Source organism: Sus scrofa, chromosome 18, assembly GCF_054392235.1.
Source record: "Sus scrofa isolate SSC_HxYL_T2T_F1_AM1 chromosome 18, Sscrofa_HxYL_maternal_Yorkshire_Landrace_v2.0, whole genome shotgun sequence".
Taxonomy (NCBI): domain Eukaryota; kingdom Metazoa; phylum Chordata; class Mammalia; order Artiodactyla; family Suidae; genus Sus; species Sus scrofa.
The window spans coordinates 47,363,599-47,381,508 of record NC_139400.1 but is presented as its reverse complement, the minus strand read 5'-3'; the positions used below and the strand labels follow the sequence as shown (position 1 = coordinate 47,381,508).

At 38.8% G+C, this 17,910-nt stretch overlaps 1 long non-coding RNA gene across 1 annotated transcript in view; it reads left to right on the top strand.

Annotated features, from left to right (window-relative positions):
• LOC146395024 (uncharacterized) overlaps positions 1-17,910 on the top strand; it is a 295,705-nt gene that overhangs the window by 222,358 nt on the left and 55,437 nt on the right. Inside the window, exon 3 of the long non-coding RNA XR_014834263.1 lies at positions 9,829-9,973. This is a non-coding gene — a long non-coding RNA (uncharacterized LOC146395024). The remainder of the gene's footprint in view (positions 1-9,828; positions 9,974-17,910) is intronic.

Below are 17,910 nucleotides of genomic sequence, written 5' to 3'. Positions count from 1 at the left end.
ATGTGGTGTTAGAGAATGTTCTAATTTCATTCTTTTACATGTAGCTGTCCAATTTCCCCAGCACCACTTATTGAAGAGACTGTCTTTTCTCCATTGTATGTCCTTGACTCTCTTGTCATAGATTAATTGACCACAAATCCAGGGATTCATTCTGGACTCTCTATTCTTCCTTTTTTCTTTTCTTTTGGTTTTTAGGGCCATACCTGTGGCGTATGTAAGTTCCCAGGCTAGGGGTCGAATCAGAGCTATAGCTGCTGGCCTACACCACAGCCACATGCTGCATTTGCAACCTATACCACAGCTCATAGCAATGCCAGATCCCTAACCCACTGAGTGGGGCCAGGGATCAAACCCATATCTTCATAGACATTAATCAGGTTAATTTCCACTGAGCCACAAGGGGGAACTTCTGGACCCTTGATTCTGTTCCATTGGTCTATGTATATGATTTTGTGTCAGCACCATACTGTTTTGATTACTTTAGCTTTATAATATAGTCTGAAGTCAGGACACGTGATATCTCCAGCTCTGTTCTTCTTTCTCAAGATTGTTTTGGCTATTTGGGTCTTTTGTGTTTACATACAAATTTTTAAATCATTTGTTCTAGTTCTGTAGAAAATGCCATTGGTATTTTGATGGGGATTGCATTGAATCTGTAGATTACCTTGGATATTATGATCATTTTAATAATATTAATTTTTTCCAAACAATGAACATATCTTTCCATCTGTTTGTGTCATCTCAAATTCTTTCATCGGTGTCTTAAGGGAAATCTAATTAATGCCGTATATATTCCAGCTATTTGATTTTTTTTCTTAGAAACTTACTTTTAGTGATTTTATCAAAATCTTATTTGGGCTAAAGAAATGTATCCCATGTGTGAACATTATCAATCATAGGTACTCAAAGAAAACAAAAAATTTTGTGCTAGACCAGTCTTTACTAAATGCTAGTGTATCTGGTAGTGTTTGATCAGAGGAAAAGAATCCCTATGAGTGATATGAAATACAGAATTTATTCCAGCAGTGATATAAGTATGGTTTGATAGAGCTTGCTGTGATGAGGGAAATTTTCTGTATCTGCACAGTTCAGTAATATAGGCACTGGGTACACATGTGAAATATGGCAAGCACAACTGAGGAACTTAAGTTTCCGTTTTATTTAATTTTAATCAATTTTAATGTTAATAGTCAAACATGGCTAGTGGCTGCTATATTGAACAGCACAGAATTAGATCTTACCCTATTTGGAGAGCTGGTGAAGAAATTTCCAGATGGAGCTTGCCTTTGTATCTGGAGTGGATGGGTCTGAAGTCACTGCTGAGCCATAGGGCCAGCAGTGGGAGAGAAAAGCTGGTTGTGAAGTGGCGGGGCCGGGGGGAGAACAAGCTGGAACCAACTAGGAGAAATGGGGACCCAAGTCTGTATTTCAGACTGTAATCTTGGTGGACATGGGTGATCTGTAGAAGACAGTGCCTTTTCCCTCAGAATGCACACACCTGTGGCCCACGGCTCTGAGAAGCTAAAGGGAGGCTCTGTGTTAGTGACTGAACTTCTCTGACAAGGTGAACCAACAAGAAACACAGCTGCCTTTGGAATGTAATGGCTGCAGTGTCACTGCCACAGATATCTTCTGTACCCCATCCTAACTCTGAGCCACACAGGGAAAGGAATTCTGGAAAATTCTGTATAATACCCAAGCACTCCAGCCCTCCTTAGGACCCTCCTCCTCAGTTTTAAAATGGATGCAGCTTGGCTTCACTCTCTTTGTCCTCCTCTTGTCCCTCACTCTTGAAATACACAAGAGGTAATTTAGAGTTTACCAGTTAGTAGTGCATTTAGGATGGCTCTTCCAAAACTGAGAAAATTGCCCATTTTATTTATTGAGAGATACTTTGAATTCTTTTAGTGGATATTTACTCACTTACTGTTGGATAACATGTGAGAGTCAGAATGAAGGAATCAGAATTTCTGTCCTCACAAATTTGTCTAGTTCTACTTGGATTCCTCATGGCTCTGTTTTTTTCATCAGTGTGTGAAGGAGGAATGCCATGAAACAGAAGTGGAGAAGAATTACAGTACACTTCAATTTACTCCTTAGAAGCTCTCAAAAAGATTTTGACACTAAATACAGCCTAATAGTCACCGTGAAGAAGAGCACTTATTTATAATCTTATTTTCACATGCATTTTAAAAGCTAACCATGTGTTTTATCCAAGATGATCTGCTTTTATTAATGCCAAGACTGGACATGTGTAAATAATAATATGAGTTTACTTTATAAGAAGGCTTGGATTTCACACTCCAATTTTATGGTAGGGATCCAGACTCATCCAATTCTAATAAAATTGGATAAACTCAGGGTTTTCCTATAACAACAATGACTATTATTCACAAAATCACAAAATCTATACTTGAGAATGTATGTTATTGTTCTTTCTGTGCACATTAAGCAGTGTTACATATTTATATCTACTGTATTGACACTATAGATGAATATTTTGATTAATGAGTACAAGTTTATCAAGTTCTTTGAGAGTCTTGGAAGAAAAAGTAAAGTAACTCAAGGATTCAGTCCAGACTAAATCGTGTGGCCTAATAGATCAAAAACCTGCAAGAAACCAAGCTGTAGAAAAGTAATAATGTAAATAAAAATGTGATTTCAATCCCTGCTTGGCGACTGTCCTCACTCAGGCCACGAAGGCTCGGTGCCATCAGATGCATTAATGTTGAGACATTGGTCACTATCGGGGGAGGGGGAGATGGTGAAAGCTTTTTTGCCTGTAGATCTGGGGAACTGCTTATAAGCCTGAAATGCATTCAGCTGATGCATCAGACATCAGTTATTGAAGAAGCAGAGGTGATGAATTTACTTTAGCATTGGACTGATCCAAATGGATAAACACATGGCAATGTGCTGAATTACTTCAACAATTCAGAGAGGCCCAATGTCAAAATGCCACAGGGCTATATATTGTTCCAAGGCTGGGATGAGGTTTCCATGAGATTCTCTTAAGGTGTTAGGATTTCTACAGTGTCTACAGAGATGCAGCCCTCCCCCATCTCCACCCCAACCCCACTCATTGTAGGAAGAGCAGAGTAACTTTTGTTCTGGCAAACAATAATAGATGATCCCCAAGGATCCTTGCAAATAAAAAGTGTTGGTGTCTGAGGACAGAGCAAGAATGGGCAATAGCTGAGAAGACATTTACAAGGAATTCCTTTTCTCCTGCTCTCTCCTTTTGTTCTTGTGCCAAGCCATTTTCAACTGCTGAAGCCCCAGAAGGGTTTAACACTTTGGCAGGAGAAAAGCCTAGGGATGGGCATCTAAAATCTAGGATTCCAAGACCTTTGCTCAGATTTAGAAATCTTCCTGTAGCAGGGAACTCTGATAGCATAGGATTAAGCACTAGGTCTTGGGAGTCAAACATCCTGGTTTCAGATTTTGATAGCTGTGCAAATTTTGAAGAGGTGTTTACCTTCTCTGAAATGTTTCCTCATCTACAAAGAGGATTTAATCATAATATCTATCAGAAGGAATTGGGATTAGGTTGATCCTCAAGTACCAAGAAACTTAAGATAACAGTGGTTTTAAAGGTAGAAATCTCTCTCATGTAACATAATAATCCAGGCCTGGTTTGGAGATTCCACATGACTAGGTCTTCTACCTGGTCATTCCACTATCTTTAATGGCGGCCTTAATTTCTGGGCCAAGATGGGTACTGCAGCTCTAGTCCTCAAACCCATATCCTGCCTAGGAAGCAGGCAAAGTAAGAGGAAGGGACTGGCCTTCTTCTTTATAGACATGTCCCACAAATTGCACAGTACGCCTTACTTTCTTCTGTGCCAAACTTAATCACATGGCCACACCTGGCTGCAAGAGAGCCTGGGAAATATGCTCTTTAATCTGGATGGCTATGTGCCCAGCTGCAATTAGGAAAGTCTGTTATTGAGAGGAAAGAATGATATTGGGGGATGCATAGGATTCTCAGCTACCCAACCTGTCAAGCTATGTGAGGCTTCAGATAATGCTGGTAAAGTGATTTACACAGAGGCCAGGCCAAAGGAAGTGCTGCATGAATGCCTGGGCTTGCTGCCATCCCTCACTCCACCCAGAGCACCAGTGTTTGCTTCTAGGTTTACAAAAGGGCCCTGCAGCTACTAGACAGGAAGCAGAGTAAAACATGTGAAGATGCAGATGTTTGTGGAGAGGGGAGGCTGCTGAGGGCTATCAGGGGGTAGGGCTGGGAATAGGGTAAAGTGAGTGAGGCAGTCATCATGGGTGCAAAATTTAGGGTGAGGGGCGGCCCAGAATCTCAGTAGTACTCAAGAAGAGTAATACTTTAATGAAATATTTTTTAAAAACAAAATTAATGCAAACCATCACAATGAACAGAAATATAGAATCCAAGGCTCCACTTCAACAGCTCATTTCACCTGCTGCCCTAGTCCCAGCCCTATCAGGTCCTGTTTTCCTTGGCAACCCTTACTCAGCCCCGAAAGAATTAATGAAGAATTAGGGAGATTAGTTTAAAATTTGAGAGATGTATCTGCAATAATTAAATAGGCTCCGATAAAATATAAACTCTCTAAGCTATATAGATATCTTTAATCTAGACATTAGCTTTAAAGGAAAAAAGTCCTTTTAATATTTAAAAATCCATACTACCTAAATCACAGAAAGAAAATTAAAAGCATTTGCAATTGTACCAAGAAGCTTAATTATTATTTTATGTCTATCTTTCCAACTTTTTTTTTTCCTCTGTATAGCATGGGGACCAAATTACACATACATGTATACATATTTTTTCCTCCCATTGTTGTGTTGCAATGTACGTATCTAGACAGTTCTCAGTGCTACACAATATCTTTCCAACTTTTTAAAGCAGTGTATGTATACCCTTTTATTTAAAATTGAATCATTTATCATATACTATAATCCACACTTTCATTTAACAATATTTCTGTTATATTCTTCTACAATATCATTTTATGTTTATATATATATATATATATACACCAAATTTAAATTGTTTCCAACCTTTTGCTCTTATAAGTTGCTCTGCAGTAAATATCCTTGTCCTTAAATTATTTTTGGAATTATTTGTTTGTTTACTATTTATAAGTTCCTAAAAGAGGAATTGCTAGTCAACCTTCTTATGATTGCCAGATAACCTTTGGGAATGTTGATACTCCTCCCAGAAGTGTGTGAGAATACGTTTCCCATGTCCTTGACAACACTGAGTATAATTAAGTTTTTAAATCTCCACTGACTTAAATAGTGAAAAATTAAAATATTTTTATTTATGTTTCTTTAATTGTTAATGGAGGTCAAGATTTTTTAATTTTTTCAATAAACTTCGTGAAGTGGTAAGATCACTGATGGCAGAAATTTGAGTCTTTTTGTTCATTTGTGTTTCCCAAGCACTTACAACAGTGCCTGGAAAAAAAAAATTATTGAATGAATGAAAATGTCCAACAATTTCTAAGAGTTCTTTATATATCAAAGGAATTAATATTTAGGAAGGGTTTCAGATATTTTTTTCAGTTTATCATGTGCCTGTCAACTTTATTGTATTCTCTGCTATGTAGAAGTTTTTGAAAATCAAATTAATCAATGTTTTCCTTCATATTTTCTCTTTTTTTGTCAGGATATTACGTGCACCAGGACTCTGTGTGTGTTGTGTGTGTAAACATTTTTTCCTAACATTTTTTAGGTTTGAAATCACGTGTACCTTATTTTACTCAATAGTGTATTTGATTTTCTTAGTTTTTTCAGATATGCAAATACCTTTTGCAAGAAAATATCTTTTTCTCTTTTTCAATATTTATACCTCTCATTTCATTTTGTTATCGCCATTCTTTAAATTCCAGAAAAATTCCTATTAATCGTTGTTATAGTGGTAACTTTGTGTTGTTTTTGACTTTAAGAGAAATACTTCTTATTTTGAGCTATTTATTTCAAGATAATAATTTGGGAATTCTTAAGTTAATTTTTTTTAATTTAAGAGGATTTCTTTTTAGTTAGGGATAGATTTTAGATTTTACCAAATGTTTCTTAACACCAATATTTTGATATTTTGACCTGACATTTTTCCTTGTTCTAGTAATATGGTTAATACATTAATCAATTTCCTAAAAGTATATAATTCTTATACTTCCAGAATATACTTTCTTGGGCATAGTATATTTTTAAATATAGCTCTAATTTTGATTTGCTAATATTTCATATGGGATTATGATATTTATATAGTTATATATTTAGTCTATAGTTGTTACTTTATAATTGGCTCTAGTATGTCAAGTTTTGGTATCAAGGTTACACTAGTTTTCTAAAATAAATTGAGAAAACTTTTAATAGCTTTTGTAGCACAGGAATTATGTGTTCCTTAAAGATATGAAAGAACTTGTCATTAAATTTACCTGGGTCCAGTGCTTTAGCATTAGGACTTCAACAAATTTTTTTACAACTTTTCCATGCTTTTTGTTCTATGTAGACTTTAACTTCTTCTTATACAAACTTGACTATTTGTATTTTCATTTTTAAAAACAAATTTAATCAAGTTTTTTGAATTCATCAACATATTGAGGTACATTACATTTTCTCAAAAGTTTTCACAATCTCTTTTGTATCTTTGCCTAAATCCACTCCTCATTATTGGTATTTTCGTATTGGATTTTTTTATCTTGGAGGTTGGTTCTCTTTTCTCTCTTTTTTGGTTTTGATTATGCTTGTGTGGATTTTGCCAATGTAATTAGCCTTGTTGAAAGAGTGAATTTTGGATTTACCATCATTTCTCCACTTTTCTAATTATTTAATTTTACTTTAATCTTTATGTGTCCTTCCTCCTACTTCCCTTATACTTCCCTTTCTCTTTCTGGATTGAGTTAAATGCTTAATTATTTCTGTTGTTTTTATTAAGACTTGGATTTTCTTTACTGCATATAGCTGTATTAGTCAATTTTTTGGTAGGTTATGCTGCAGGAACGAATGATCCCCTACATTTCCCTGGTTTCCAACATCCAAGGTTTATTTCTCTCTTGCATTACATGTCCTTTGCATGCTGCTTGCAGCTCTGATGTGTTTTCCTTAGTCTGAGATGTTAGCTGAAGAAACAACCTCCTATCTGGGGCATGCTGCTCTCATGGCAGAAGGAAAAGAACAGTGGCTGAGACTTCTGCTTGGACAGAGCACATGTTGCTGTTACCCATTCACATTCTAATGGCCAAATAAATGTCAAGTGGATGGAGGTGGGGGAGTATATCACAGAGAAAGTGGTAAATAATTGGAAAGAATAATACAGTTTACTGCAAAACTTCGGCAATATCCTAGAGTTTAAGAGGTAGTATTTTACAGTCACTTTGTTAATAGTCTGCATCTACAGGATTTTTTTTTTCATTCATTCATATTTTTTAAAATATTCAAGTTTTAAAACATTTTGCTTTAAATTTTTAATATTTGCTCTTATTTTTAGTTTTATTACATCCTAGACAGAGAACATAGCCCATCCAATTTTCACTCTTTGCAATGTCTTGAATTCTTTTAAATTCCTAATAAATGGGGAGTTCCTGTTGTGGCAAAGTGGAAATGAATCTGACTAGTATCCATGAGTATGCAGGTTGCATCTCCGGCCTTGCTTAGTGGGTCAGGGATCCAGCATTGCTGTGGCTGTAGTGCAGGCCACCAGCTATAGCCATGATTCGAGCCCTAGCCTGGGAACTTCCATATACTGAGGGTGCAGCCCTAAAAAGAAAAAAAATCCTAATAAATGATAAACTTCCATTTAATGTCAGTGGAGTAATTACACAGTGATGAGCACATCTGCCCACGAGATGTGTCTGAAAGCAATGTTTCATTGCAAATAATTTTTAATGTTGTGTAAAAAAGGTATTTGCTTCACTTATTTTTTTTCCCTTGAATTTTTATTTGATATTAGTATTGCCAGTATTATTCTCTTTTGCCTGGATTAGCATGCATTTTTGCCTATTTCCTTTAAAATTTTATATTCAAACTTTTGTATCACTTTGCATGTCTCTTAGAAACAGAATATAAATTATTTTTAGCTAAATCTAAATATCTTTGTCTTTTGTGATGAGCATTTAAAAATCAGTAGTTACCGTGAATTTAATAACCCTGTACTTATTGTGTTGGTTTTTTTCCTATGTATAAATAAGTGTGTGTGCATGTGCTTTTCCACTTATTTTAAATAATTATAGCATGTTATAAATATTGAAACTTTCCCGTTTTCAGCTTCGCATGATTATTTATAAATAAATGTACAGGAGTTCCTGTTGTGGCGCAGTGGTTAACCAATCCTACTAGGAACCATGAGGTTGCGGGTTCGGTCCCTGCCCTTGCTCAGTGGGTTAAGGATCCGGCGTTGCTGTGAGCTGTGGTGTAGGTTGCAGACGCGGCTTGGATCCTGCGTTGCTGTGGCTCTGGTGTAGGCCAGTGGCTACAGCTCCGACAGGACCCCTAGCCTGGGAATCTCCATATGCCGCAGGAGCGGCCCAAGAAATAGCAAAAAGACAAAAAAAAATAATAATAATAATAAAATAAAATAAAACTTTCTTAAAAAAATAAATGAAATAAATAAATAAATAAATAAATGTACAGATCCTTCCTCACTTGACTTTGGAGAAATAGGCCAAGTAAAACCCACTGAAGTGCTAGTACTTATGAAGGGTGCTGAGTCATTGCTAATACTAACCTAAACTTTACATGAGAAATGGAAAAAGAAAATAACAAACTCACTTTTTAAAAATATGTGAAAGACATTCTCTCCCTGAGGCTTAGTTTTGATAGCAAGGAAAGTAAGGGCCACAGAGCTAGTTCCTAAATAAGGACGAGCATAATATTTATTTTGAATACTTGCAATGGTTTTGAATTGGTTTAACAAGTTCTCTCTGTTTGCCCAAGATCCTTGGCTATTGGACCACATTCACAACATTAATCTTTAAAAAAATTTTTCATATTAAAAATTTAATAGCTTTATTTAGATACAGTTGGTTTTAAAACTGCACATATTGGGAGTTCCCATCGTGGCGCAGTGGTTAACCAATCTGACTAGGAACCATGGGGTTGCGGGTTCGATCCCTGCCCTTGCTCAGTGGATTAAGGATCTGGCATTGCCGTGAGCTGTGGTGTAGGTCGCAGACGCGGCTCAGATCCCACGTTGCTGTGGCTCTGACATAGGCTGACAGCTACAGCTCCGATTCGACCCCTAGTCTGGGAACCTCTTATATGCCGCGGCAGCGGCCCAAGAAATGGCAAAAAGGCAAAAAAAAAAAACAAACCCCTGCACATATTTAGTGTATACCAGTTGATGAGTTTGAGCATATGCATATAGCTGTGAAAGCATCACCAGTCAAGGTAATAAACTTATCCATCACCTCCAAAATTTCTTTATGCCTTTCTGTTTTGTTTTGTTTTGTGGTAAGAACACTTAACATGAGATCTACCACCCTAGGCAATTTTTAAAGCGTACACTGCAATATTATTAGGCTTCATGTAAAAAGTTACTATCATTGGTTTCCATGCTCCTTGGATCAACTTTGGGCAACTGAACTTTGGGCATTTTGACTGCAGGAGGAAATAGCCTGCCCAGAAAAGTTACAAATGTGTAAGTGGGCTCCAGGCTGGTATCCAACCCGTGCTTGCCCACCTGCTCCTCAAGCTTGCCTCTTAACCCAGTAAGAGAAACTCCCTAATGCTTGGTGCTTAGCCATAGTCTAAACTGGTAGTGGAGCTTATTCTGAGCACTGTTTCTTCAAAACTGAGACATGAGCGTGTTCTGACTGCTGCCCTTTGGATTCTTACCATTTTCAGGTGGATGTGTCTCTGGTGTTATAAGACAAGCAAGTCCAGAGAGTGTGTTTTGACACAGAGCAAAGGCATCCAGCCCGGTCTAAAAGCTAGAGAAAGCTTCCCAATGGAGAAAATGGTTCCTGCTGAACTAAGAGTGAAGGAACAGGTGAGTTTCAGAATGGGGAACTCCTTTAATTGTTTAGTCAAATGCCAGACTGCAGTTTTGTGGTAACCATAGCTGTGGCCATGAATTATATTTGCACACTATGAAAGTATAATCTTCAAAAAGTTAAAAACATGACTTCTGTGCAAATATGAAAGGAATATGTGTCAAAGATTTTGTGTGACTTATTGATTAATGGGAGAACCTATAAGATGTTCAGGTTGCTTCAGTGGAAAATTTTTTGAAGAACAGAGATACTGATAGGCAGGCAGGAACACTGAAAAAAAATCACTAACAAATGCAAAACTGGTTAATACCTGAAATGTTTGGGGGTTATCTTTTCTATGCCTACTGGATGAAATTCATTTGCTTTGCTATGGACAAGAATCATTTGCATTATTATCAAGTTTTCAGCAAGTTAACCTCTACCCCTGTCATTGGAAAATAGCCTAATCAACAGAAAGCCGGTCAGAAGTGCACACTCTATGGGGTACACTAGACAGTGTCCAGCAAGCCACTGCAAGGACACTCAGTGGTCTCTCTTGCCCATTTTCAAAGTTTGGACAACTTTTCCTGCTAACCCCTTTTTAAGTTGTCAAAAGAATAATACCGGTTTCCAACAAAGTCATTGACTCTATTGAGTGGGTCAAATATGTGTGAGCCCCCTTGCAAGGTCTTCAAACTTGTATCTCTGCCTGCTGCCTCGAATCAGGTCTGATGTATATTTTAATACTCTCTACTATGTGTCCTGGGAAGGTCATTTGGGTTTACTCTTGCCATCAAGGGTAACACATTCAGCAAATTCTTAAGTTCTTGTCATCTCCCCAGCAGCCTTTTGTGGCCCTTTTAACAGTCTGCTGGGCTGAGCAGGAAGAGACAGGTTGCTCTGGGCAGTGTTCAACAGCACAGCTCTTTGTCTCTCGTTGTCAGCCAGCCCTGTCACTACATTGTTCTTCAGGCGGCAAGCCTTTGATGGACTATCTCCCCCTCATGTCTCAACACTCAGGGTAGCATTTGGAGAAACAGCAGCCCTACACTGTTCCTTCTGGTACAGAATAATCCCATTACAGTATGATGGGCTGTCAACTCAATTCCACATATTTCTTGAGGACACCGTGAGGAAGTCCCCAAAAATGTGAAGCCAGGCTTTTTGTTCTCAAAGAGTCATCCCTCTGCTGGGGAGACAAGCCATACCCAAGAAGAAAATAGCAAAGGCTAGAAAGAAGAGCACAGAAAGAAGACAGGGTCCAAATTCCTACTCCACTGTTTGTATGATCTGGGACAAGTATTTTATTACACATAAACCATGTGTATGTATACACACACCCCATTAAAGCTACCCATTGTAAATACATATTTCAATATAATTATTTTTAGTAAATTTATAGAGCTATGAAATATCACTTCAATCCAATTTTAGAATATTTCCATCATTCTCAAAAGCTCACTTATGACCACTGGCAGTTAATCCTTAGTCTCATCCCAGCTCAAGACAACCACTGACCTGCTTTCTGTTTTTCTAGAAATTTCATATAAATGGAATCATACAATATGTACTCATTTGTGTATAGCTGCTTCTACTTAGCATAATGTCTCTGCACTTGAACCACTTTGCATCATGCATTAGCATTTAGTCATTGCTTTTGATTGTTGAATTGTATTCCATTTTATGGGTGTACCACATTTGATTATCCATTCACCAGCTGATGGATATTTGGACTGTTTCAGTTTGGCCTATGATGAATAATGATTCTATGAACATTCAGTGGTTCAGCTTTGTATAAATGTATGTTTTCATTTCTCTTGGGTAGATACCTAGGGATGGATTCATTGGATTGTATGACAAGTATTTGTTTAACTTTTCGAGAAACTGTCAAATTCCTTTCCAAAGTAGTTGTGCCATCTTGCATTCCTGTCATCAATGCGTTAAGGGTTCTAGTTTCTCCACATCCTCATCAATTCTCGTTATTACCTATTGGTCCTTTCAATTATAGTCATCCTAGTGGGCAAGCATTGGCATCTCATTGTGCTTTTGACTTGCATTTTCCTAATGGTAAATGATATTAAACAGATTTTTATATGCTGATTAGCCATTCATCTATCGTGGGAAAAATGTCTGTTCAAATCTGGCCTATTTTTAACTGGGTTGTTTTTCTTCTTATTGTTGAGTTGTGAGAGTTGCTTATATATTCTGGATACAAACTCCATACCAGATATACAATATGCAAATATTTTCTCCCAGTCTGTGGCTTGTCTTTTCATTTTCTTAATGGGCAAATTATTTAAGCTACTAGAATCTAACTTCAATTTTTGCATACACATTGTGGGAAAATTCACGATATTTATTTTCAGGATTGTGGAAAGGATTAAAAAAAGGTAACATACGACATTTTCTTGTGGCACAGCGGGTTAAGGATCTGGCGTTGTCACTGTAGCAGCTTGGGTAGCTGCTGTCGTGTAGATTCAATCCCTGTCCTGGGAACTTCCACATGCCATGGGTGTGGCAAAAAAAAAAAAAGGTAATATATGTGAAAAATACTTAATACAGAGTTTAAAAATATTAGGAGGCTCGCTGAATGTTCAGTGAGTACTCTGAATATAAGAAAGTGTGTGTAAAGCTGCCAAGCTGCAGGCAGACAATGAGTGCTTTACTTGTTCAGGGAGGAGATGAAATCAAGCAAGAGCTGGTGGCTCCACAGCTCCGCAGTGGGAGAAAAACCTTGAGGGATGCATTGAAGGATGAAAAACACTGGACACAGGAAGGCAGTCCAGGATAGGGAAACGGCCAACAGAGGCACAGAGGCAAGAGTAAGCAAAGCATGTCAAAAGTAAGCAGAAGGGAGACTGTTTACTAAGACTGTTCTCATGCAGAGCCAAATATCATGAAAGCCTGATGTGACTGAATTAGTATATAAAATAGGAGTTTGTTCAGTTCTCTAACACTCAAGTTTTAAACTGTGATCCTTCTATTCTGAAAGGGAAAAATCAAAGAAATAGCAAAAATATTCTAGGCAACGTAAAAATATGTCACCAATCCTGAAAGAAACCTGCAAATATATTACTTGACCTGGAAACTCTATGGTGCTTGACAAGACTGGTCAAGGAACGGCGCCCCGGCCAGATGCCCCAGCTATGGACTTTTTGGGGGCATGAGCCACTATGCAGTTTTATAACTTGGACCAATTTAAAACTGACACCATGTTGTCAGGGAGTCAGCAACCAAACACACATTCGAGAGCTAGAGTCATGAAACCGGGAAACCCAGGCTGTTATGAAAACAAGGTAAACCCAAAAAGTCAGGAAATAATAAAAACTCATGTCTGTTTGAGTTTACTGCATACCTAGGACTGGGTCAGATTTTTTTACATGAACAATATCATTTAATCTTTGCTCTTCCAGGTGAAGTAGGTTCTGTTATTGTCCCCATTTTACAGATGAGGAAACCAAGACTCACAGCAGTTAAGAAACATGACAGAGCTGGGAGTTGAACATAAACAGTCTGACCCAGGACCTTGCTCTGAAGCATGGTCTATCCTGACCACATCCCAGGCTGGGCTCACATCAATGGCAGGGTTTCTCTTGGTATCCTTGTCATAGCACAGAGCCCGGCATAAACGCTAATACCTAAGAGCTGTATGCAGAAGAGAGCCCAGAAAGGACCAAAACCAAAGCAACACACAACATCACAGAAGGAGGCTGAGCACTGCGTGCCTGAGGAACGGTGAAGACATCCACAGGTAAACACCTAGATCAGGAATACCTGATGGAATATCATGATCAGGAGATGGAAGGCAGGACTATCCAGCTAATTGGAGTCAAGACGTCTAAAGTTTGCAAATCATCTGCCTTTTAAAGATCCATTTGAGCAGCTCCAGGCTTTGCCCTCTGGAGTAATAGTTCCATTCCACCCCCACTTTTTTCAGTGGACTTTGTGGAGCCAGTACCATAACTGGCCGTCTGGGGCTTATGGGTGACCCAGTGTGGATTCAATGAGAGAACCGTCACACTTGCAGCTTCTGGCACAGGTTGGACACTGCTCCTCCAACCTGCATCATCGCACATGGCATGGTGGTTCAGGGTCAAACTACATCAGTCTTTTGCCAGTTGCCTCATGGCCAAGGAGTTTAACCTCTACTGTCTCAATTTCATCCTCTCTAAAATGTAAATAAGAGTTTCTACCCCAAGGAAGACCAAAGGGCTGCAGGGAAGTTTAAATAAAATGTTACCTTTGAAGTCATGAGCACAGGGACTTCCATTTAAGAAAGGCTCAAAAAACGTTGGTATTATCATTCTACCTGCCCAGGTGTAGTTCCAAAGCTCATGCCAAGTGGGAGCATCCCTTCCCCCAACATATGACTTCCTTCCTATGCAATCCCAGGCTGGATACACAGGGCACCCTTGGGGCTGACTGGCCCTTCTTACCCTGTGCAGAGAAGGAGTAGATGTACTCTCTAAGATAAGGCATCCCTAAGGCCCTTCCTTCCTCCGTAATTTTCCACCCCCTCTCTTTTCCCCTTTCAGCCTAGTAGACAAAGAAAGTGCATCCTGGCATCTTGCCAGATGTAGCAGGAAGTTATGAATGAGGATTGCACAGGACAGTTGACTCTCGACAGAGATAGGCCTCAAATTAATCCTGAAGGCTGGGCAGTAACCACAGGAAACTTGGAGCCATGAGGCCACCACTTAACACTTACATATCTTTGTCTGCCCTGGAGTGGTCTATCCTGGAGTGGCAAGTAATAGCCTAATCCACTAAAGGCCTAGGGGAGGTATTATTAGTCATGCGCTATCTGAGATCAGCACTGGAGAACATACACTTAGGGCCAGAATCTGGAATCGGGCCTCTGGTGGGACTGGGATCCTTATATGAGTCTATGAGGAATGTCACAGCAAATTTCCAACAACTGGTTAATGTCCACCAGTACTTAGCAAATTAGGCCTGTGTTGAAGTGTCAATGCCCAAGGGACTGATTTATTGAACTGCCTTAATTAGGATCTTGTAACACATCAAAGGGCCATTAAAGAAAAAAAGTGCTGGCTTCAGAGACTGGGGAGTATACACAGGCATGGTTTGTCTTTTTTCTGGGCTCAACAAATGCCATTCTGACACTGCAGTGGGTTCTAGTGGGATAGCAGCCATCAATTAAATTAAAACATTGACCTATCTGATGGAACAAGTGTGGTGCAACAACGGTCCCCATGTCCATTTTCTCCTTTTCTAGCTTTTCTCCCATTTTCTAGCCTTCTCCCCCTTAAAAGCCAGAAGCTAGCTCAGAGTCAAAGCTGGGAAGGCTCCTGGATCACAGATCTACCCAGGAAAACCTGCCACTGAAGATTCAGAAATAAGCAGAGACAGTTAATCAGCTTCTGGAATTATGGTCCCCCTCCTTCTAGCACCATCATCATGTCTTCAGTATACATCTTCCATTTGAAATCTGCTTAACCACAAATGAAAACAGCTTTCCCATGGTCACATCTTGCCAAGCAATCCAGTCTTGCTGCTGAGAGGATAGTGCCATAATCATTCCTACCCAGGCTTCAACCCCAAGACTGCCAATTCACTCTCTATAAATGTTAGTAAGATACTCAATCTCTCTATCTTGGCTTCTTCATCTGTAAAGAGAGAGAATTAATAATACCTACTTTATGGCATTGCTGGGAGGATAAGGAATGTATGTCAAGTGCCTGGTACATAGTTAAACCTTGATGAATGTAGTGGTTATTACACACATACTATTTTGATTAAAGGAGACCTGGATAAGTACCTAATAAACATTGACAAACAAGTCTTCACAGAAGGCCTTCCTGTGGCCAGGGCAGAGAAAGCCTCTCAGAATATCAAACTGTCTATGCCAAAGTATCCTAGGTTGCCCCAGATGCAAAACAGTCCACATCCCCAGTAAGATTCTATGCTTAGCTAATTGTCTAAGCTTCCATTTTGCTGACACTGAAGAACATAATGCAGAAAGCATCAGTCACCGGTGTTCCCGTCGTGGCTCAGCAGAAACAAATCCATGAGGATGCAGGTTCAATGCCTGGCATTGCTCAGTGGATTAAGGATCCTGCCTTACTGTGAGCTGTGGTGTAGGTTGCAGACAAAACTTGGATCTGGCATTGCTGTGGCTGCAGTGCAGGCTGGCAGCTACAGCTCCGATTCAACCCCTAGCCTGGGAACCTCCATATGCCATGGGTTCAGCCCTAAAAAGACATTAAAAAAAAAAAAGAAGAAGAAGAAGAAGAAGAGGAAAGCATAAGTCACTCATTACAAGTAACAGGGCTCCTTGGCTGATCTCAGGTCTGGTGTGGGGTAAACCTGGAGCTCTCTGCCATACCAGACAGAAAGAAGCTATTACAGTCCACTGGGGTCAAGAAAAAAAGGATCAAGAGCGGTCTAAAACAGGTTCCCACCAGCCAAAGATGGGGCAGTCCAAGTATCAACTAAGGTAATAACTGCTATGATGAATTGAAATACATCAAATGTATTCTAAGGAACCAATTCGTTGTTTTTAAGTAAAAATAATCTTCTCCGACAGGAGCTGTACTTCAGAGTAACCAAATTGTTGATGAGGGGAAGTTTCTCTTTATAGAGTTTACAACTAATAACTGTAAAAGATAGACTATCACCATTTTGCAATACTAATGAATGAATTTATTTAGGCAATGATGTTCATAATGTCATAAAAAGAGAGGCAATCAAACACTTTGTGCCTCCTGATGAAAGCACATACCAGCATCTGTAAAGTGGTCTTGTCAAAAATATCAAATTTTGATCCCAGTCAACCTCTAGACCTAAAAACTAATTTGCAAGAAATATGGAAACAGGAAAACATGCTAAATGGCACAATGAGGCTACAATCAGCAAACTCTAGACTGCGAGAAACTCTGTAGAATAAATGATTGGTTTCTTCAACAAAAAGAAAGGTGAAAAGAGAGAGAGAAAAGAGAAATCAGTAAATTTAAAAACAACCTATGCTGAAAATACCAAGTGCTGGTAAGGATATGAAGCAACTGGAACTCACTGTTCATGAGAACACAGAATGGAAGAATTTGGCAGTTTCTTATAAAATCAAACAGACTTATCACATAATCCAGCAAATGCACTCCTTGGTTATATACCCAAATGACTTAAAAACATATGTCCACATCAAAACCTACATATAGATGTTTATTGCAGCTTTATTCAAAATTGCCAGAACTTGTAAGCACTCAAGATGTCCTTTAGTAGCTGAATGATGTGGTATATCCAGACAATGGAATATTATTGAGCACTAAAAAGAAATGCGCTATCAAGCCACTAATAGACATGAAAGTAACATAAATGCATAATACTACATGAAAGAAGCCATTCTGCAAAGGCTGCATACTGTATGATTCCAACTTTACATGACATTGTGGAAAAGACAAAACTGTGGACAGAGGGAAAAAATCAGTGGTTGCCAAGGATTAGTGGGGAGGAAAAAATTAATAGATAACAGGATTTTTAGGGCAGTCAAAGCATATCTGTATGATACTATAATGTACACATAACGGTAAGCTATTGTAATGGCAGATACATGTCATTATACGTTTGTCTAAACCCACAGAAGGCTCAAGACCAAGAGTGAACCCTAATGTACACTATGGACCTTACGTGATGATGATACATCAGTGTAGGTTCATCCATTGTTACAAATGTACTACTCTGGTGTGGGATGTTGACAGGGGAGTTTGTGGGTGTGTGAGTTCAGAGGACATATGGGAGCACTGTACTTGCCATTCAATTTGGTTGCAAACCTAAAACTGCTCTAAAAAATGAAGTGTATTTTTTAAAAAAGCAAACCACGTGAAGAATCAACCAGTGTACAATGTTTGGACCTTATCTGGATCCTGATATGAACAAACTATATATGGAGGGTGGGGTGGGAGAAAGAGAGGAGAAATAACTAGACATTGTGTGGTGT